This window comes from Aulonocara stuartgranti (genome assembly GCF_965226115.1).
Source record: "Aulonocara stuartgranti genome assembly, chromosome: 9".
Lineage (NCBI taxonomy): Eukaryota > Metazoa > Chordata > Actinopteri > Cichliformes > Cichlidae > Aulonocara > Aulonocara stuartgranti.
The window spans coordinates 8615510-8637538 of NC_138960.1; the positions used below are offsets into that span (position 1 = coordinate 8615510).

General features: G+C 42.8%; 1 pseudogene across 1 annotated transcript in view; it reads right to left on the reverse strand.

Moving 5' to 3' along the window:
* Nucleotides 1-22029, reverse strand: part of LOC309713985 (partitioning defective 3 homolog) — a 360712-nt pseudogene that overhangs the window by 170040 nt on the left and 168643 nt on the right. The window contains exons 9-14 of the transcript XR_014280682.1: nucleotides 21562-21792; nucleotides 20789-20976; nucleotides 16001-16140; nucleotides 15410-15538; nucleotides 2465-2650; nucleotides 1698-1868 (exon numbers count right to left, since the gene is read on the reverse strand). The product of XR_014280682.1 is annotated as a partitioning defective 3 homolog (transcript). The remainder of the gene's footprint in view (nucleotides 1-1697; nucleotides 1869-2464; nucleotides 2651-15409; nucleotides 15539-16000; nucleotides 16141-20788; nucleotides 20977-21561; nucleotides 21793-22029) is intronic.

A 22029-nucleotide genomic window follows, 5' to 3' on the forward strand; every position in this document is an offset into this window, starting at 1 on the left:
GGAATCTAAAATGTACCATTATATCTCCTTCTGGTTTAGTTTTCAGACACTCTTTGCTTCTTTGCAATGCTGTCACCGTGTTGTCTCATAGCAACTGATGTTTGAAATAAATACCGAGTGATATACAAACGTAACTTCTCTCTAAATAGATTAATGTACAAATAGCATTTTTCATCTTTCTGCCTACAGAGTGCTAGTTTAATAATAAAAAGTGTAAACACACACATACACACACACACACACACACACATATATAGCCATTTCTAATGACAGTAGCCCAGCTGTCTGCTTACTGTCAGTCTATCTACCTGTCTGCCTGCTGGTGAGAGATTAAAGACGACAGGAGAGTGACTGGACCGAAGCGATAGAACTCACTGAACCTTGGGGCTGAGGTTTCCCAGGAGGGACATGTGTCCTCTCTCTGTCTCGGTCAGAAGGCAGGGTGGAGAAAGAGCGGGGAGAAGGAGGGGCGGCAAATGGGGGGTGTGGTGGTGAGGAGAAATAAAGCCAGGCAAAGAGCAGGTTGTGTATATTGGACAGTGGCATGAACTGTAACGCTGCAGTAAAACAAATGCGGCGTCATTCAGATAAATTCAGCTGCAGTTTTCCCTGAAATGTCTAAAAATTTCCACCTGTTAAGACTATGGAGAACCACAGGCGGGAGCAAGGGAGGCGAAAACTGAACATGGAAACGAAAGGAAAACAACTGCACGAGGTAGGAGGGGCTGCTAGAGAATGCTTAGCGGATGAGGGGTTACCAGAGAGGGTGAAGGACAGGGGAAGGGGAGGGGAGCCTCAGCGTGAGACTCCAAACTGACACACAGCCACAGGACAGAGGCTCCAATTAGAGTCACAGCAACACTAATCAAACCTGATCTACAACCTCTGGCTGCAGGGCGAGTGAGCGTGCACGAGGCTGCGAATGCATTCACACATCATTCCACTACGCTGGGATACAGTCACACCACGCATTGCATTTCCCCCCTTTCACCACACTATGTGAATGACAGTTTTGTTGATGAAAAAAAAAAAAAAAAAAGGTAGGCCAGGTTAAGTTTTGCATCACAATGGACGTTTCACGAAGGTGAAATCCCAGCACTTTAATATTCTTGACTGTTGCTTCGTGACAAATATCCATATTCCTTTATCTCCCAATCCTACAGTGTTATTCTGCAGAGCTGTCAATCACAACTCGGTGAAGTACTTCTTAGATATCATATCAAGGCCCACCGTGAGCAAAGAAAAAAATCACGCAGAGAATGGGGAAAATGGGAGACGCTATCACTATATCTCACACAGGAAATGGGAATGTTTGAAGATTTGCATGGTGGTGTGGTCGCGTCATAAAGGTCCTTCTCTAGCTATCTCAAATTTCCCAAAATCTACGGGGCTTAGATTAGCAGCACTGGAAAGGTAGAGGAAAATCAATATCATCTATCAGCCAAGTTGATATGTAGCTATCCCTCATCTTCATTCCAGTGTCTTATTCCACCTTACCGACTCAAAACAGGGATATGATTGTAGAAAAAATTACATCGTGTTATACAGTCCATCTTAATGTTATGGTAGGTCATGATTAGAGCACTAATAATGATACCTGATTTAAAAAAACATAACAAAGGGAGACCAATTAAATCGGACTCCTTGTGGTGCCAATTAGTCACATCAGCGTGACTCTTCCCTGACTGCTGGGTTACCTCACTGCTCATGGCTACCCGCCGGGCCACGATGAGCTGGATCATCCCTCGCTTGTTACCCTCTACAGACATTGATTTGCGCAGTGTTTCCATGGCCTCCTGATTTGTCTTCTCAAGCAGCGACTCCCCATTGACTGCAATAAGCTGGTCGTTAACATGCAGACGGCCATCCTGCAGACAAGAACCATCATAAGAAAGTGCAATGTGGTTCATAAAGTAAAACAGAAGCTGCTCCTGAGGCGGCGTTTCCATGGTTAGCATGTACCCTTTTCACATATCCCCCCAAAAATACATGTGTAAGAAGATTTTTTCAGAATTCATTTTGTCATATTTTGATTTGTAAATAATGCAAATTCCAATTCAGTTTTATTTACAACAAAATACAGTACAATACAAATACAGGGAAAACCCCAAGAATTATATGACTTTTATATGAGCAAGCACCTGGCGACGGTGGAAAGGAAAAACTCCCTTTTAACAGGAAGAAACCTCCAGCAAAAACCAGGCTCAGGGAGGGAGACAGGGAAAAAGTAAAACCACTGCATGGCACTAGTGCTAATAAACACTAATTAATTTCTCATTTTTCAAACATATAACAAAATATTGCCAAGTATTTCTCCCCCGAGAAAAGAATTTTATGCCACTCGCACCTTCTGCTACAACTTGAAGGTCACACTGTCTTTGCACACACCTGTATGTTGCAACCCATGAAAACCCATGAATGAAATCCATCAAGGAAATGCCCGAGTGAGGGAGTCGTTACTTGCCTTGCTAGCAGCACCTCCATTAATAATGGATTTGACGAAGATGCCCAAGTCTTCGTGGTTCTCCTTGGACCGGTTTCCTTTGACGCTGACCCCCAAGCCTGCTGAACCCGAGTCATTCAGAGGGATCTCAAAGGTCATGAACTCTTGTGTACCGTCAGGGGTTAACACGATGTCATCTTTCTCTTGCTAATGTTAAAAAAAGAAAAGATTGAAGACAGAGGGTGAGATTTCTTTGACTTCTGTCAGCATTCAGCAGGAAAGAGTTAAAAAAAACCTGAATATTTGTCGTGGCTCTGTCACTGGCACAGTAAGCAATAAATCTCTTTGGGTTGTGATGACTCAACTTATTTTCTAAAGTTGGTAAACTGTTGTTGCGACTCACTGCAGTGTCACTATCAGCTATCCAAATAGGTTTTTTTTTTTTTTAAAAAGGATAAAAGGGAATAGCAAAAGAAAAAAAAGAACCAGGTTCATGAATGACAGGAAAATGGAAAGCAGGGACTAGACAAGATAAAGGGGGTAAGATGAGCGGAGCAGAAGAAAGTGAATGGATGGTAAGCATGTCACATATCTCAGTGCCGTCATCGTCAATTGGCTGTACTGTCTAGATGAGTGCTGCCAATGCCTTTCCACCGCCATGAGCTCCGTGTAGGGGACAGCAGAGAACTTTGAAAGCGCCAGGTAGCAATTTGATGCTCAAACAACAGCGGCTTCCTTTGAACAACATCTCTTTGAAAGATAATTTGTCACACGTTAAGGACCTGATCCTCCTGGGCCCTTTTTTTCTTCTTTTTTCAAAATTACAGAAGCAAGAGTTTTATTGCAGGTCCAGTACTGCAATACTCTTCATGCATGGTTAATGAGAAATGGTTCATTTCAACTGCAGGAAAGGTGTGAGAGGGTAGCGATAAGTTTCTATCAGCCAGCAAAATCAATTCACCCGGAAAATAGTCCATCAACCTTCAACCAGCCACTCTGGTCGATTTTCTGACAGCTTTCTGGCATCATTGATGTCTAACAAAGAGCATCTGTAAAAGAAATAAATAATAATGAAAGGGATAGCATTAGTGTATTTTATTTTTCACTTTCAGGGAAACAAATGGGGGGATGGAAAGCTAATTGCGTGGAGAAAACAAAGGCATCAAGAAGCTGAAAGATTCTCGCTTTTAACTTGTGGAAAATCTGATAAAGATTTAAGGACAGGCTAAAATAATGTCCATTTAGTTGCTCAGGCCCTGCCACTTATTCTATAGCTGTAGCCAGCATCCTGTAGCTAACCTCGCATGCTGACGCCTGAGGTTTCGGTCCATAGTCGCTCGCAAGTGTTAGACTCTTGTCACCTGGTTACATTAACAGCAGTTCACCTTCTCCTCACATTACTGTAAACACAGCAGATTAAGCGTTAGCAAGAATCAAGCATGATGAAACTGTTCCACGAGAAACTCGAGAGCACACTGTGATACTGCCATTGCTCAGATTCAACTGTGCATGGGCTGTTATTGCCACAGCACCCAAATCTACATTAACAAGACTAGAGCAATCAACCCCGAAGACCAACCGCAAGACCTCTCTTTGCATAGACTCACATCAACCGTGCACACAAACAGCCAGATGGATAGCAGCCAGGTGCCCTTCACAGCTGCTCGGATAAAAGAGTGAAACAGAGGAAAGAGGGGAAAGGTAGAGCACAAGGTGTTTTTTTTCCAGCGGCTGAAGAGTTATTAGGATGCAGCGGTGCGTTCAGGTGAAAGCTCTTTTCAACACAATCTGACGGGGCCCCTATTCTCCAGACGGCCCTCCTATCTGCCTCCTTTTCTTTCTCTGAGCTTTTGTTTTTTCTCTCTCTTTTCCAACTTTTAAAACGGCAGTACACCTGTCTGTACAATTCACCAACTGGGCTTTGTCTCTGACTGGACCCTTGGTAAATTCAGACCACTGGAATCCATTTAATCGCGCCACGTTTCAACACCTGGTTTTCAAATGCAGGTTCTATTACAGAAATCACCGGTTGCTGCCAGGAAATGACCTTTTGCTTTCCCTCAGACTGCTGAATGAAGCGGATAGGGGAAAGGAAAAGAAAAAGTGTGCCGTTGAAAAACAATTTGTTATCCAGGGCAGGGGTAAATATAAGCCATCGACGCTGTTTAAACAACCATTCTTGTATAGAGCTTGCAACGACATCATTTTGGAATTTCTATAAACTTTGACAGCTGCTGTAGTGGAGTTGCTTTACCTCAGTGTGTGAGCTGAGATCAGTTGGTTTGCAAAATACGGCACAGACATACAACAGTAATAATAATGTATACTTTATTGATCCCCGTGGGGAAATTCTTCTCTGCATGTAACCCATTCACTCAGTGAAGCAGTGGGCAGCCACTGGACCCGGGGAGCAGTGTGGAGGGACGGTACCTTGCTCAGGGGTACCTCAGGGTAACCGTTCAGTGGATTTGAACCCCCAACCTTCCAATCATGGGGCCACCACTCTACCTACTGAGCTATCCCTGCCCCCATTCTGAATACACTCTGAAAAGAACATTTGTGAATGTGTGGTCTTGTGCGTCACTGCCGTGGTTTAACTTTTACTCTAATCACAATGTTTTATCAAAATAAATTGATAAAACATCTTGTGGCTTTGAGTTATATCCTCTCTGAGGCTTTTAAGCCCAGCGACTGACGATGGCAATATACTGGTTGAAAAAATTTGGATGGACAGTCTCTGAGTCTTTGTACGTGAGTGCGTGCGCGTGTGTGTGTGTGTGCACGCCCGTCTTCCAAAATGATGACAGAATAACCACCCACTCAGAGCTGTGTTCCGGGAATAGAGGGCCGAGGCAGAGAATGAGAGAGCAGTGTAACATTTTCATCAGACAGGAACAAGCGCCGCTAGCTAAGAATGAGTTTGTCAGGCTGCTTGACAGGCCTTGTTGCACCGATTCAACTCAGGCAGAGCTGGATTCAGCTATCTCCGAACAAGAGAAAAAAAGAAAGTCAGTTCATTGTTCCAAGCACAGCCCCGTGGATGCACCTGGGACAGAGAGCACAAAGGTACTGACAATCAGTGAAATGATGTAAAGACAGGGAAAAGGTTACGTGCTTAACTAAACTTAAAAAAGCACCAGGAAAAAAGTTATATGCATAACACATCTGTTTTCTCCCATCGTTGTTTTTTTTTCCTCTATAAAAGGTAAAAAATTATGCTCTCTTCTGAACAACAAAAAGAAAATAAATCACCGGCAACAAACTATTCTCCAGTGTAAAGATGTATGGCCTTGAGCATGCCACAACCAACACCACCTTTTTGGGGTTACTGTTGTTTCCTGTTAGTTTTCTGTTCTTTGAGCAATAAGATCACCTTCATATTTGTTCAATTTGAAAAGTAAAACCCAAACAAATGTGCTACAGTGTACTCTTAACTCTGTGGGGAAGTTGCGCCTCAACAGTCAAGATTCTGGGTTACTGAGCAAAAGATGGGGAATTGTGGCACAGTCAAGCTGAGCCCTTAATCCTGTCCATTCCAGCATATCTGCTCCAAATAAAGGTTGTTGTTGTTGTTCCATGGCTGACCCCAATCCTCTGACCCCAGCCTCCTAACATGCAGGAATATGTGGAAACAGTTTCACTTGCTTAATATACAGTACATGTGTCAAATAAAGGTTCATTTAAGATATTACTGATATTTTAGCAACTACAGACACACCGTGGCTATCCCAGGAGTCCGGTGTGGTTGGACCACTGATTGGGCTTAAATGACTGAACTTGAAGATTTACTGTTAACTGTATACATGTGATGCAATTTAGCACAGCCTGGAGTGTATAGTATATGTGCCAGCGCATTTAATCAGAACAATGTTACATACATAAAAGTGATGAATCTGTCATATGTCATGCATTAATCTTTGCCTTTCACATGCGTTTGATCAGTTGCCTAGAGATGGATATAGTCTCTTAGGTGCAGAGGCGGCTCTTACTGTGTTGCTCTCATCTCTTCAGTTTCTAAATAGGCAGAAAATAGGACAGCGCAATTAATCAGATTTTTATCTCTAACTCGATTTTTGGCTTCCACAATTAAACGAGCATAATCAAATGAAAACGCATGCTCCAGTATTTAAAGGTGCAGCGTGGAAAATCTCACCACTAGATATCACTATGTTCCAGACTGAATTTACTGGGTGTTTTTTACTGCTTCCAATTCAAGTGCGTGAGTATAGACTGTCACTTGGCTGTTTATCTACCTTTACACCTCAAAGCAAAAGTAACTCGAGTGCTCCCCAATTCAGAACCTATATGTGCCAATCACAGCTGTTTCCTGCACTACACAGCTTGACGTTTCCTGGATTAGTCTGAACCAGTAACAGCTGATTTAGCTTCTGCAATGAATCTATGCAACAGGTGCTCACTGAAATCACCAACCAATCACATTCCATTTGACCACTTAAAACCGTTTAGCAAATATTCCAGGAAAATGTTCAGCTTACTGAACAAATATTATATTTTACTAAACTGGCAGTAACTGCACTGTATGCAAAACACAACAGGGGAAGCAGAGATGGATCTCAGAGCTGTCAGGTACTCTGCTATGAATTTTATTAACATCCATCATGCAGGGAGAATGAATAGAGTGAGAGACTTTATATTATTAGTCTGCAAAGATTCATTTATAAAGATTAATTAGCACAAGGTAAAAGTGAAAGTAGTGCAAAGTTGATTTAGTTTTTTGTTGGGTTTTGCTACAATACTTTCTTTTCCCTTCTAAGAGATGGACTACATTTAAGTGAATAAGCACTACCAATTTTATTTTGATGCAAAGATTTGCAGTGTCGTGTTCATATGAAAGTGCACTTGAAATGTTTTCATCACTAAAAATCAGAGAATACGCGGGAAAAATAATTGTGACCTCAGTACGGAACCAATTAATTCCAGTGATAATCATTTTGGCTGTAATCATGCAAGCCTAGCAGAAAATATGCAAAGAGGAGTGGCTGTAATAAAATTGTTATCATTATCCCCTTAGCTCAACAGCTCAAGTGACCAGCCACTTGACCAATTCATCACAAAAGGAGCCCATGCAGATTTTTTTGTTTTTTTGTAAGGTCCCCTCTGACTCAGCCATGGAGCGACAGCCTATTATACCATTAAATCCTTTATTAATTAACACTTTGATGAGCTAGCAGCAGTTCATTACCAGCAGGGAAGTGCTTTAGAGGCAGCTTTTCACCAAGTTCACAAATAGGTGAATAAAAGTGGGCACAGAAAGGAAAGCATTTGCTAGCAAAGGAGCTCCAGCCTGCCTATTAGGCCTTTTTGTTTTGTTTCTACCTTGCTTAACTTGTCACATGCTAACAAGGAGCATTTGTCGGTTGCGTGCAAGTGCGTGGCAGAGAAACCAGAGAGAGATGCAAAAGGCAGAGAGCAAATGAATTACAATCACTTCTGTTCACACATAACTCTGATTCTCTGCACATCACTGCCTAAAACAATTAACACTCCTGGAAACTTCTTTCCACACTTGGCCCAATTTGGTGACATAAAGGTCAATGGAAATGAATTTAAAAGGGCTAAAAGAAATCAGCCATGGGTGTAATTGCAAAAGTGGTGCACGAGTGATAAGTATTGTAACACAAATTTCTTCTGGCGCTGTTTCTCCTTGCAACATTTACAGACAAAGAGGCTGAATATTAAATATCTCAAAGTCGAGGAAACAAATTCAGGTACAATGAGGAGGCTGGGCGAGGGGCGGAGAGGCGAGCTATTACACAACACCAAAAGGCACGAAGCTGCACAGCCGGCAGTGACAGGTTGTAAGTGTCTGCGAACTGATGTTATATGTTCTTCACTCAGCGATCCAGCACATTTTGACCCAGAGCTGACGCACTGGGACTATTCCCCTTTAGGGAGTTTTCTAATGAGAAAGCTCATTAACAGACTTAACAAAGTCTGTTTCCATGAGGGCATCTGAGGCCAGATCTATCTACATCATGGCAAATGCATTACGGCAAGTGGCTCTCAGTGAGGGGTGCTGACTGACTCTCACTGTGAGCAACCCAAAGACAGGGGGGAGAAAAAACAGACTCACATGCAGGGCCTGACTTGACGGGAGGTGTTTCTGCAGGCGATTCGGGAAGCGATTTCATCTCATCAGATGGAACATTAAAAATAAAAGGCTACTTTCTAAGTGTAGCTGGCAGCCGGGAATGTTTGCAAAGGCGTTTCGGTTGAACCAAAGCGCAGACGCACATCACGAAGCAGATGTCTCTCATTTTAAGCTAATGGTGGATAAAAAGCGCTTCGCTATGTCCAACTGCACACACACACACTTCAGTTCATTATGCGTTCTGGAAACAGACGCTGAATCCCCTTCGGGAGAGTAACTGTGTCGCCATAAGTGGCCTTTAACTACCTTGTTTATCGGCGTAGCACAATGCTGTGGTGCACCCTCCCTCTTCTCTGCACTGACAGCAAGCATAATTATGGGAACAGCTGCTCAAAAGTGTTAAACGAAAACAGGTGGCTTCGACGAGACTCGACTCAGAGACTGTTAACCGGGCTGGCATTGTCTTCAACCATGCTTGGCATTATTAGCCTTATTTATGACAGCGCATGCTTCCAAAACTGTGCACTTTGATCGGAAAGCGTTTCTATAGGAGGCAAATTAATACGGCAAAGGACTACGCTGGGAGATGGTGTTGGTGATTAATGAGAGAAACACAAGGGAAGAAGAGAAGAAGAATAAGAAGGAAGAGGAGGAAAGTGTGATGTGATAAACATCAGAGAGTGAGGGAAAAGTCGGAGAAAGTGTCCTGATGAGGTTTGTAGTGCCATGGTACACACGCTGGAGGCCTTATCCACCAAAATCACTGTGGTCTGTCATGTCAGAGACATTTTTATGCAGAAAGTGAAAGCCAAAGCAACCTCCGAGATGCAACTGATGCTGCCAAACTGTTCTGAAGAACTCTGACTGCACACTCCCAAACCGTGGCATTCCAAATGCTCCATCCAAAGGTCTTTTGAGCAGTTCCTGTAATCGGACTTCACCCGAGATCCACACATTGGTATTATTAGAGCAATCTGCAGGATTACGTCCATTTACCTTCTAGCAGCTGGGACTGTTTTGAAGTCATATCATAAAGGGAGACCGGGAATTCATTACAAAATTGTGAATACCGGCAAAAAAGGTTGCAACACCTTAAATTACAAAGTCCACTAAGAAATGATTAATGATCTCGAGTCCTTCGCCAAGTTTCACTTAGGTAAAATAGCTCTTGCTCTGTCACCCACTGTGATATAAATAAGCTGCTGAAGAGACGCGCAAGAACGATTCTGTCTCTGGCACTTTATTATCAAAAGTTTCAGTGAATTACTTCACCCTTACAGTCACTCGAAATTTAAAAAAAACAAACACACACACATTACTTTAAGAGACATCTAATTATATTAGCTCCAAAGATGTTTGTCATGTTTTGGCATGGCTGTGGGTAGCACATAGCTTAAGATAAGCACATAGCTGTTTATCACTGCTTCAGTGGAATGTGCCAAATGGTTTATCTAAAAGCTGCTCTGTTAAAGTGCTGAAAGACATGAGCCAGAGATGACGGTTGAAACATTTTTCATACAATATCAAAACAATTTCATCCTGACCATCTCTGCCAAATGCAAGCAGCTGATTCGCCATTACATTTTAGATGCATCCGTGGCCAAAGACAGAAGGATTCCTGTTCTGTTCTCGCACTTTAACATCCCGTGTAACCTGTTAAAAATGACAAAGGTTCGTTCTGTGTTGAGGAGTGTATAAATAAATGAGGAGGGATTGAGCTTGGCTCTGACAGAGCAGATCTGTGTATAATTTAGTTGCCTCCAAAGACAGGGGGTTGTGTTTTGTTTGCCTGATATCAATTCATTTCTCCCTCTACCGACTCGGTAAATGGATCTCTGCAGCAGGGAAATCAATACAGCTTCATACGTCTGTTCTTGCCTTCCAACTTTAACACAGGTAAATCATGAGTGGTAACCTTACTGTACTGCAGGCACTGCAACAAAAGCCAACTGTGAACGAGTATTGATGATGACCGCTTGATTTTTAGAGAAAAACAACAATTCGGAACCTCGTATCCATCTATTTTAATGCAACCGTGCTTTTGTCACTTCATGTATGCGATCGTTTTCAGAGACCTGTGTTTAATATAACACAATGTTTAAATGGAGTAGTTCTGTCTGCCTCGATTACAGCACAGTGGTCAAAAACATAGCAGGCAGAATATGAAACCAGGCCGCCGGGGTGGGCCATTAGTCTGCTATAAATGTAAGCAGCAGTGTCACACATTTGTCTGCGCGTCCTCAGTATTCACATGAGCCATAAATTCGGCTGTCACATCAATCTGAGGCCAGAATTAATCGTGCAATTAAGATTCTCATTGCTTGGCAGATATAGCCACTAATGGATCAGTGACAAGTGCGATATGATCATAAAGAGGGGTTTTTAATGCACTGTTTAATTGCTCTTATGTGGTCGACAGTGTTACAACAGAGGCTACACAAGCCCATTTGTTCTCCGCAGTCCGCGCTGCTATCTTGGAAGGAAAAATGTGCTGCTGTTGAAGGGTCACGCAACGATGTAAGAGCCGGAACGAGCACCATTATTATGGTGCTTGAACGCACTGTGTGTGACTCAGAAGTTTGTGGCATTGTTTAACACTTTACCCCTTGAAAGCGTACTAAGAGTTACCTTTGAAGCTCTTTTCTGAACTGAGAGGTTTCTGTCATATATTTCAGGCTTATAGGACAAAATGAGCAGGTTTGCATCAGAAGTCGGTGAGTTCGGAAACTCTTGGAAAAGCCCAGGAACTACTCTATTGGTCTTCGTGTTTTTATTGATATACTCGTCATCAAGGGCACAAAAAAGGTTGTCAAATGTCTTTATGCAGGAAAGAGTTAACATATATTTAGTGCATGGATCACTTTCCGGCAGCAATAGCAACAGGCTAATTCACTTAACTAGAGGCAGGCTGGTTTCAAACCAGTGATTTGTCACTAAACACAGACGGCCCATGCTAAAGGTCCTCCCAACTCCTTATTTAATAATAAAATGTTGCAGATTATACTCCTCTGCTTTTACTTTGCCGTGTTTGCTCGAAACGACACACAGGCGACACATGAACGAGCTCCGCCACAGGTGACAGGGCGTGGACGGACGTCTTTAGGCAGTGCCTCGTTTTTAGACTGCTGCCGTTGCTTGTTGCACAACGAAGCATGACATTTAGCTCGTTGTTATAGGACAAAATAAATGAATAAATACAAAGCAGAAGCCAGGATTACAATATCCACTATGAAGGCAAAGCACTGCTCGCAGCTATAAGCACAAACGGGGCCGCACGCCGGGAGATAAATGGCTACAATAAATAACATCTACTGTGCTATGTGTGGGCTGCGTGTAGTGTAGATGTGTCTTCAAAATGCATTTAACACTGCCGCTTTAGGTTTTTTAAAATGTGCAATCGACCTCTTAACCTTTAAACTCTTCTTCGCATCTCATTCTCTTACTCCATTTCTTAGTTTCTTTATCGAAGACACAAACTTTCTCCACTTCCTTTCACCTCTAATACGAAACAATCAGAAAAAGTTGTGAAGACACAAGCGCTCACAAATAATTCATAAAGCCTTTCTACCTCCAGCCGCATAGGGGGCACTAATTCATCTGACTTCCAGCCTTTAATCTCTTGCCTTGAAATCACTGACTCAAACTCCCAGAGCTGTCAAGGCTTTTTTTTCTTCTACCTGCACCTAGTCACTGATCAGAGCCTGCTACTGCGTCTGGAGTTTGTGGTGAACTTTTCTCTCTGTTTCAGCATTTCTTTCCTCTACACTTAAAGGCCACGAGGTTCAAAAGCAAAGAGGTAAAAAAACATGACAACAAAACAAAATGCGAACAGATCCACTATCCTCTAAGACATGCTCAAGGATGAAGGAGGCTTTGTAGAGAAGAACTTGGTGTCTACAAACAAACTTGTTATCAATGAGCCCAGAGTTTAGTCAAGGTTCAAGCACCTTCTTTGATAAAATATATTGTCTCTGTCTGAATATAGTTATTGACATCCCTGGAGAGGAGGAGGGGCAGGAGGAGATGGGTGGAAATAAGCAGCAGTCGTAGCCGCATTGCCCCATTTTTCCTCTATTACCATTTAACCTTTTCTCCTTCCTGCAATTACATATTTATTGAAAGCTATTGAGAGCTCCCGCTACTGCTACTGAAAGCATGTCAAAACACACCCTGACCGTGGTAATTAAAGATGCAATGCGAACATGCTGGGAGAGTAAATTAATTCCTCTGGGGGTGCAAGCAGCACGGGTAGCACACGAGCAAACATCTAAACAAAAGGAGGCACGAAGGGATTTCCAATGCTGACATTAAACGTCAGCAGGCAAATATCAACTAGACAAAAAGGTCTGGGTTTTTTTTGTTGTTTTGTTTCGTTTTGATTTATATGGCTGTGTGTGTGTGTGTGTGTGTGTGTGTGTGTGTGTGTCACTCATGCTGAAATTTAAAAAAAATCATTCAAAGAAAGACAGGAATGACAGCCCACAAACACTCGTCTATAGGTGCGCCGTTATGTGTGCCCTACCAGTGGAGTGTGTAGCAGAAATATATGCATGCACCCATCACCCACCTATCCACAGTGTGTGACAGAGAAGGCAATTACCAGCCACAATTTTCTACCATGCTTTATTTGCAATAACTGTCACCGGCAGAGCCTTGGCCTCCTTATCTGATTTTTATGAACATACTTGTAGGGATTATTGAGATTTGTGAAAGCACTGCTGGGAAATGTGAAACTGTGTGTGTGTGTGAGAGAGAGAGAGAATTTAAAAAAAAAAGGAAAAGTAAGCGAGAGAGTTAATCTGCTATGGAAAGTGATGAAATATTAACCAGCAGTCGCGCACAGCGTGTTGGTCAAGAGATGGAGAAATCAAAAACAAAAAAGAAAAAGGAGATTATTAGACAGGTTTCGCACGATGGATTTTTTTTTCTAATCACATCACGCCTGAGGAGCTGAGAGTGCGTAGCCGTCAACCTCTCATTCCACAACACGAGCCACGGGCAGGCGTGCATTTTTTAAAAAGCCCTCACAGCGTCACTCAGCTGCTGTCAAGGCTGCGTGGATCAGTTTGGCGTCTACCTCCAGTTAGTTTTAAGTATTTAGTTTATTTTGTGTGTGTGTGTGTGTGTGTGTGTGTGTGTGTGTGTGTGTGTGTGTGTGTGTGTGTGTGTGTGTGTGTGTGTGTTTTTAAAGAGTCCAGTTGAATGACATCAAGGTTACAGGTTTGATGCTAGCAGTGGCTCCTAGGTGATCCAGAGAGGTGAAACGCACTGCAACTTTAAAAAAACACCAGCAACTAGAAAAACAAACAAAACACAACAGAAAGAGAAAAAATTCTGCAAAAGCTCACAAAAAAGGAACCCTGAGAAAACAAGAGGAGAGTGAGGGAACAACAGTGATGAGCTAACAGTAAGCGGCTAACAGCAAACATGTATCTACAGTATTACGTCAATCACGAAAAAAGTTTTTTCAAAAAATGGAGGAAACCACATCTTTTTGTCCCTCACAACATCGATCAATCCTCCAGTTCTTTAAGCATCTTGTCATTGTCACATTATTGAGTTATTTAGTTTGACCTCTCAGGGCCACCGTACCTGAGCCATGAGGCAGCATCAAAAGTGCAGCATATTTTATAAACATGTGTGAGGCATTTTAAGGCGGTACATGACTTTTTGGGGACTTCCTTAATACCAAGAGAACTTTAACACGTGCTCTTGTGCCAACTTCCTAAAAAAAAATGAAAGTATAGCTGGTGCGTGGATGGAGAAATAGCATATTAAAAGAGCAGGCTACTGCTTCAAAGGGCCATTATTCCACAGGTTGAACAGCTCCTATTGCGGGGTTAACAGCCAGGGTGCCGGGCTGAGTGCTGTGGTAAGGAGTGAGGCTGGCATCAGCAGCCCCTGGCCTGCCAAGGTGCTGTGACGACTAAGCCTGCTGTCACAGACACAGAGCGCAGGCTGGACGGGGGCAGTAGCCTCGCCATCTGTTGCGCGACAGCCAAAGTCACCCTGTATGTAGACTGTGTGGCTCACTGGGAGGGTGTGTGTTTGAATATGTCCAAAGCTGTATTTGTGTGCACTTAGACACACTTAGGCACATCATTTCAGAGTGCCTGTGTGTGCATATAATGGGTCTGTGTGTCTGCATGTCTGTATGTGCTAAAATGACCATCTGTGTGAGGAGAGGAAAAAAAAAAGCATAAGCCACAATTAAAGGAGGGATCTGTACATGGAAAGTCGAATATTTGTCCTAAACCGGCGACTCGGAGTCAACTCAGAGCTCAGAGGCTCATATTTTAGAGAGAAGAAATCCTTAAGTGGACAGCAGCCATCCACTAGCATTAATAATGAGAGCACTGACAGAGTGACACAATAAACAAATGTTAAATTAAAATCAGTGCAGACAACATAATTTTAAAAAATGACAGAAAGATGGAGAAGCTGATGGATTGGAGGAGCAGTTAAGGGAATATTAGTGCAGGCACCATGACAAATCCATACTCTGTACAGGATGTTAGACATTTAGTGACATTTACCAGATTCCTTGAGAGACTTCATTGAATCAAGTAGGATATGCTTTATCAAACTGACAATGGGAGTTTGGCTAATATCCACTGAGAAGTAATAATGGCAACAAGTAAGAGAAATCCTACACTGTCTCAACTAGTTTCTTGTCCTCCCATTCATGCGTCAAATTCTTATTTTTTATTACAGCTATAAAACTATAATTGCAAATAGGCTGAGAAAATCACAGCTTTTCCTGTGCAAGTCCTCTTAAACTCTCTATAAATATCAACATTTACCAAACAGCTGAAATCTAGAAAACTCTTATGAGGTGCTGGCTGGGCACTGACCACTTCTCGGGGCAGCAGGGAGTCCTCTGGGCGAATCACCAACAGGTTCACGGTTCCACCCATGGGTGTAGCTCGGAGCAGGGCTACCACCTCTTCCTGGCTTTTACCATTTAGGTCCACCCCACTAACCTGCACGTACATATACACATACACGGAGTCACGAAGCGTAAAAGAAGACTTACAAAAATAAATGTACAACAGATACACAGTCGGAGGCGAAACTAAACTCACTCTTAAGAGGGGGGACTATGGCCTCCACATAACCTTTATGCAGATTACCCTGTGAGCCAGTTGGAACTGGAATTAAATATGGGTTATTTCCCCCTAAAGGGAGCACTCGCTGATTTCCATGTCAGTCTGACTGAAGTATAATCAAAATATTGTTCCATCTAACCACATTTTCTTAGAAATTCAAAACAAAGGGAACGCAGCTTATTCGACTCGCTCCAACAAAGGCTCAGTAAGACTGAATTTAGGAACAAAGTCACATCAGGAAACGAGTAATTTGTCTCTGAAATAACACGCAATCTCACAGAACACACTCGCTGAACACTGTGTCATGGTTAGAGGATGTTTGATGTCCTGCCTCACCTCCAGCAGCCGGTCTCCAGCTTTAAGTCGACCGTCTTGGATGGCGGCGCCTTGAGGAAGGATGTTTTTAACGTAAATTGGAGCACTGCCGCCAATCGGGACATCTCTGGATGTGATGCTGAATCCGAGACCCTCTGGACCTAGTTAACAATTGAAGACACTTAGAAAGGTATTGTGACATTTTACAAAGCACAGCTCATCACTTGTTCTTTTCTTTCCTGGTGCAAACATGCCATGCTGTGATGTTGTCATTTGGTAAGCTTGCCAGCAGTGTGCTCATGATCGGCAGTAAACTGAAAAACTGTTTGTCTGTTGTCATTTTCTATTATCCTTAAAACAGACTGCTCAATAAAATTTAAAGGAACCCTTTCTAATCCGAGCAAAGCACCAAGTCAGTTAAACTTGAGGGATATTGATTTGATCAGTTAAGTAGCAGAGGCGGGGCAATGAGACAGCCCCCAAAACAAGAATGGTTTGCAGGTGGAGGCCACTCACATGTTTCCCTCCTCATTAGTTTTGCATTTCGCTAGAGTCAGTGTCACTACTGGCAGCATGACGTGATAGCTGGACCCTGTGGAGGTTGCACAGGTAGTCTAACTTCTCCAGGATGGCACATCAATGTGTGCCATTGCCAGAATTTTTGGTCACGTCAGCATTGTCAGGCATATATGTAAGAACACGGGGGCCACACAAACTACTGAGTACCATCTTGAATTGCTACGATCAAATTTCAGTAAAATGGTCAAGACCAGTGGTCTCCAACCTTTTTAGCGCCACGGACCGATTTTTCACGAACCGGCCTTTAAGGTGTTGCGGATAGATACAACAAAATAAAACCAGTACAGGTACCAAAAATGGGATTTATTCATAACACACGGGAAAAGATTCAGGGAAACCAAGTTAACGATAAAAACGATTAAAAAAATAACAACAAAAACCCTGAAAACCATAAATTTCACACCCGAGCCTCAACTGCACCCTGGTACCAAACAACTCATGGACCGGTACCGGTGCGTGGCCCGGGGGTTGGGGGTTTAAATGTCACTAAGGAGCAATTTATTTATGACAGCGACATTTTCTATTTCTGGGTTTCATTTTAAAAGTACAGAAACATAAAAAGTGTATTCTGTGTATAAATACTGCTAAGGGCATACAACTTTTCCCCCCATTATTAAAAAAAGTAACTTTTAATCCACTAAGCAGGAATCAAATGATGGCCTTCCACCATGTCCTGAACCTCCACGAGGTAATACAGACATTCCTGCTTCCATGCTGCCATTTTTTCATATTTCCATGATTGGGTGTGTCTTGAACTCTAAACATAGTATCAGTGCTATGAACCAAAATTGAGTGTTTTAAATGAATGTGAACGGACTTTAAAGCCAATCGTGGAAGTCGCGGTCAGATTAAAGACCAGTTAAGAATAAGCAGAGACAAATGAATGATTATGGATTGGGAAATGCATTAAAACTCTGTTCAATATCCTCTTAAACTAAAGTGCAGGACACCTAAATAGTTAAAGTGCTTATTTCTGAATGTTCCCACACTGCACCGTGTGCCAGATTTTAAACCCAAAAAACCCCCTCCAGAGTTTTGGTGCAAAGGCAGGCCACAAAGGCTGTGTAAAAATCATGTCTGGGTCAAAGCAGTCTTGGATGATATATAGGGAGCCTGAGGTTAGCCTAATGGAGAAAGCAGTGAGCACTGTGTGTGCACTCAAATTTGTTTCTTAGCTTTGTATATTTAAAGGAAAATCCTCTGTCTCTTCCAAGTGCAGTGAAATTCAACAACCACATGTGATAAAAACACTTCGGGCATCAGCTTTGCAAAACCATTTGCTTTAAGTTTAAGGGTTGACCTTTAAGGTTGCTCAAACGAATATGAATTGATAGTCTAAGAGGAATCAGGCAAATACAATAACAGGTAAATAAGAAGATCTCTCCGCTCTAACCTTTTCTGCTGACCAGAGCTGTATTTTTCAGATAAAAGCATGACGTAGTTCAAATGTCAGCTACATGTGATAAACCGTGCAAATGCTGCGTGTCAGATTAAACTAGATGAGTCATTAAGAACGTCTTTCAGAGCAGCGGTTAAGATTCCACCATGCATAACCTAGCTGTAGGCATTTCCAAGTTGGAAAGTCGTGTTCTGCGGTTTTAGCCGAGGCTTTTCTGACGCTAACAGCAGTGATTAGCATTCGTGTCAAAGTAGCTGCTCATTTCACAGAGCTGTCAGCACCTCTGATGGTTCATCATGACCTACTTTTCCCTGTATGTCTATTTAGCAGTCTGTCGTCTCCCTGACAGTGATGCCGCTGATGAACAAGGGGCATTAAGATTGAGGAGCGCGGCTGGCAACTTTCTCCTGGCTTCCACGCACAAATAAACTTGCAGAAAGGTGATGAAGAGATCACTTTGAAGCCAGAAAGTTGAGCTGCTGAGGATAACGACGTTCTATGATCTGTCCATCACTGCTGAGCGAGAAGTGAGCAGACAAAAATAGCTGTCATCGTTTATGTTGAATATTAAATGCGCAGTTTGACTGCCAAACTTTTAAATACCAGATCCCACAGTTGCCGTGGGAGGTTCTCCACTTAGTGCAGATGCTAGTCTGTCCTCAAACGACTGAAAATAAGAGGGGTAAACAAATGCAGATGGCATTTAACACAGATGTATCACAGCTTTTGATTATATCCTGCCTTTTTTCAAATCCTCGCCATGGCAGTTGGGATTCCCCTTCCCCTCTGACCCTTTTCACAAACTGCCGCCCAACACGCATCCCAAACCCAACTCAGGCCCATTATAAGATCCCGCTGTTCAAAGTCTACAATCAGCCAATTAGGAGAATACAATCTCTAAATATTCCTGTGCTAATTAACCACTGATGTATTTATTTTAGGTACCAGACCAGGCCGGGGTAAAAGTAATTGTGTCCCTTTCTGGATTAGCTGAAATCCTGGCTCCAATAAGCCAATTAAGCAGCAAACATGAAGAGAGGCTGAGGCACATTAGAATGACTTAATGGGGTGCGTATGTCCTTTTCAACAGCAGTATTTGATTAAGGCACTCTTGTTAATTTGCCATTCAGGATCTGCTCCTGCCACTTGGAACTCTGAGCCACTTAGGCTGAATCACAACAATTACAACGAGCAGACAACAAAACCGCCGAAGCCCTTCTAGAAGTGCATTAGTGTGATGGCAATCAAACGGAACCGTCAAAATGGATTTCAGAGGCGCGTTTCCCTCAACTCAGCCTTTTCCTAATGCTCCGTTAAATTCCCAGTTTAACAACATTTGGACATCTCCATCTGGAGTTCACAAACGGCTTCGAAGTTATGTGCCGGTAAACTCTCACTGAAATCACAGGCTTTGAAACCATTTCTGTTACTTGGGCAATACTGAAATATTTCATAGTGACCATGAAGCCATGCAGCTGGTGGATATAAGCTAAACTGAAGGCGTCAGCCTGGTGCTCGAGTTCTACCAACATCTTTCCGGAAATTAGAGTCGTGTGGGGAAACTTTATCACGTTATAAACACATAAATATAAGTTACACTTCAGCTCCACAGTGTCAAAGAACTCTGCCGGCAGCGCTGGGAAACTTTGCCAAACATGTTAGAGCAGCTTGTGACTGCATGTCCCCAGAGTGGGTCACGTTTACCCCGTGCCGCAGCCCTCACTTTTTCCCGCACCCTTCCCTGAAGCTCATCGCTAAGGCCTCGGTGCCAGCTTTCAAGTAAACATCTGCTCCGGCAACCGAAAAAAAAAAGGAGCAAAAAAGAAATCGACGGAGTCAGGACATCGCCTTAGAACTACTTCACTCTGCTTCCTACTGTTCGCTAATTCACATGAAGATGGCTAACTGGTGGAAATGACACGGCTTGGCAGCGAAGCCACCACAAAGAAATACAACTGCTCCGGTATCAAAGGTCTGTCCAAGTCCACAAATAAACCCAGCTCAGCTGGAAGCAGATGGATTGCCGAAGCTTAACCACAAGACCGCGGTGATGTACTGTAGCATGAACAGATGAAACCACAACCTGTTTTCAAGACGGGGCTGATCTGTGTTTGCTTTCGGCCTTCTCGGTTAAACAAAGCGCAAAGGCAAGAGGAGATTTTTTTTATTTCCAGAAGGATTTCGGTTGCATTAAGAGCTCTTTGACCTTTTGTTTACTCTGGAGTTTTTAAATGCTAGAAGTTGACAAGATATCGCCTTTATCGCACTTAGTAACGGGGTTGATAGACATAGAAGCAAACAAAGAGATTATTGGTCAAATTAATGAAACACTTTAACGCCGTCACATGAGCTGCTTTAGGATCAGCATCTTTCGTGTCTAACTGCAAACTTTCAGTGCATTTAAATGTTTAAATGCAGAAGCCTGTCTTGTGAAGAATATACTCTTTGATGCTGGAGTTTTATCAGATATACAGGGCTCTTCCCCGGCTTTCTGCTGATAAAGAGCGGAGGCCGATGTAATCTGCCAGTGGACAGGCTGACAGAAATTTTGGCAGAAGCAATTCTGAACTAAAAAAAAGCCACTTTTTAAAATTTTCCCATGGTTAGAAGCAAGGTCAACCCACTGTTAAGCCTTCCCCAAGAATTTTCCCACTACTTGCTTTGAAACATACGATTATCACACATATCTCACTTAATAACACAAAAATGTCTAAAAAGCAGATCAAACATGGCGGGCTCATGTCACCATATGATGTCAGCACACATAAATTGCAAACATGATTCTGCTGGTTTTCACTCCTACAGCACTGACCTCGTTTTGCTACTCTCACCTTTCTTCAGTTGGACGTTGAACCTGCGACCTTTGTTCTTTAGGTCGATGGTTCTGGGGGCGTTTGTGCTTATCCTGCGCTGCAGGGAGGGCGAAGGGGCTGACGGGGTCCTGGAGATCAAAATGTGGGGTGGAGTGGCAAAGCGTCTACTCGAGTCTGGGGTGCTCTCTGCCAGTGAGCCATGGTGGCTACAGAGACAAGGGTTCAGAGTCGTTACATGAAATATAGATTCATCGTCAGGCTCCTGTAATGTAATGTATAACGCACAGTAATGACTTTTCACCATTAAATAATAACTGTATTTGTAGCAAGAACCTTTTCACTGGCACAGACGGAGGATTGATCGTTCTGTATAACTGACATTATGACCACAAACACAAACCCACATCTTTGTCTTTCTGGAACTAGGCCAGAGTTTTTACAACAATTAACAGAAACCACAGGCAGATAAAACAGGCTTTTGACAAGATGATCACCGATGCAGACTCAGAGGTCTAAGGTACAAATTACAATTAGGCTGCTCGCTTGTCTTTTTTTTTTGCGTAGCTTTTAAACTCTGACGGCTTTCCAGTGAAAGTCTCTGACTGCTGCAATTACAACAGCACTCCCTTTCACACACATCAAATCTGTGGCAGCTTTTTAATTTTTCTTTTTTTCTTTGATTTATTGATTTTTCTTTGTTTCATGTATGAGAACAGTGTGAAGGTATCTTGGGTAGAAAAAATAAACTATTTAGTAACCATTCAATAAAAGAAAAGGGAGGTGAAACCCACTTGTGATTGAGGCCCGGTGGTTGTCCTGATCTGGGCGTCAGCGGCCCGGTCAGACTGGACCTGTCTGCTGGCTGTTGAGACTCCTGGCTGAAACGAACCCTGTTCAGCTGAGGTGGGCTGCTCAGCTCCTTCTGTGCTGACAGCAGCTCATATTGCTTCTTCATGGCTGCAGGGACCACGTGGAAAAGGATAACCTGGGAACGCATCGCCTGCTTGAAAATGTTCTGTGCTCTGAAGGTGAAACAACATAGAGCGAGGGAGAGAGCGGTAAGATCACACAGACAGAAATGAATTAGCTTTAAACATGATAAGAGATACATGTACAATGATGTAGCACCAAAGCTTGGCAGATACAGAAGGATAAGGAAAGCCATGATGCACTGTATGTTGAAAGGAGATACAGAGAGTTGAGACCTGCGCGGCTAATCGCAGGACTACTTCCTGCAATGCATTATGGGGCAGAAATTA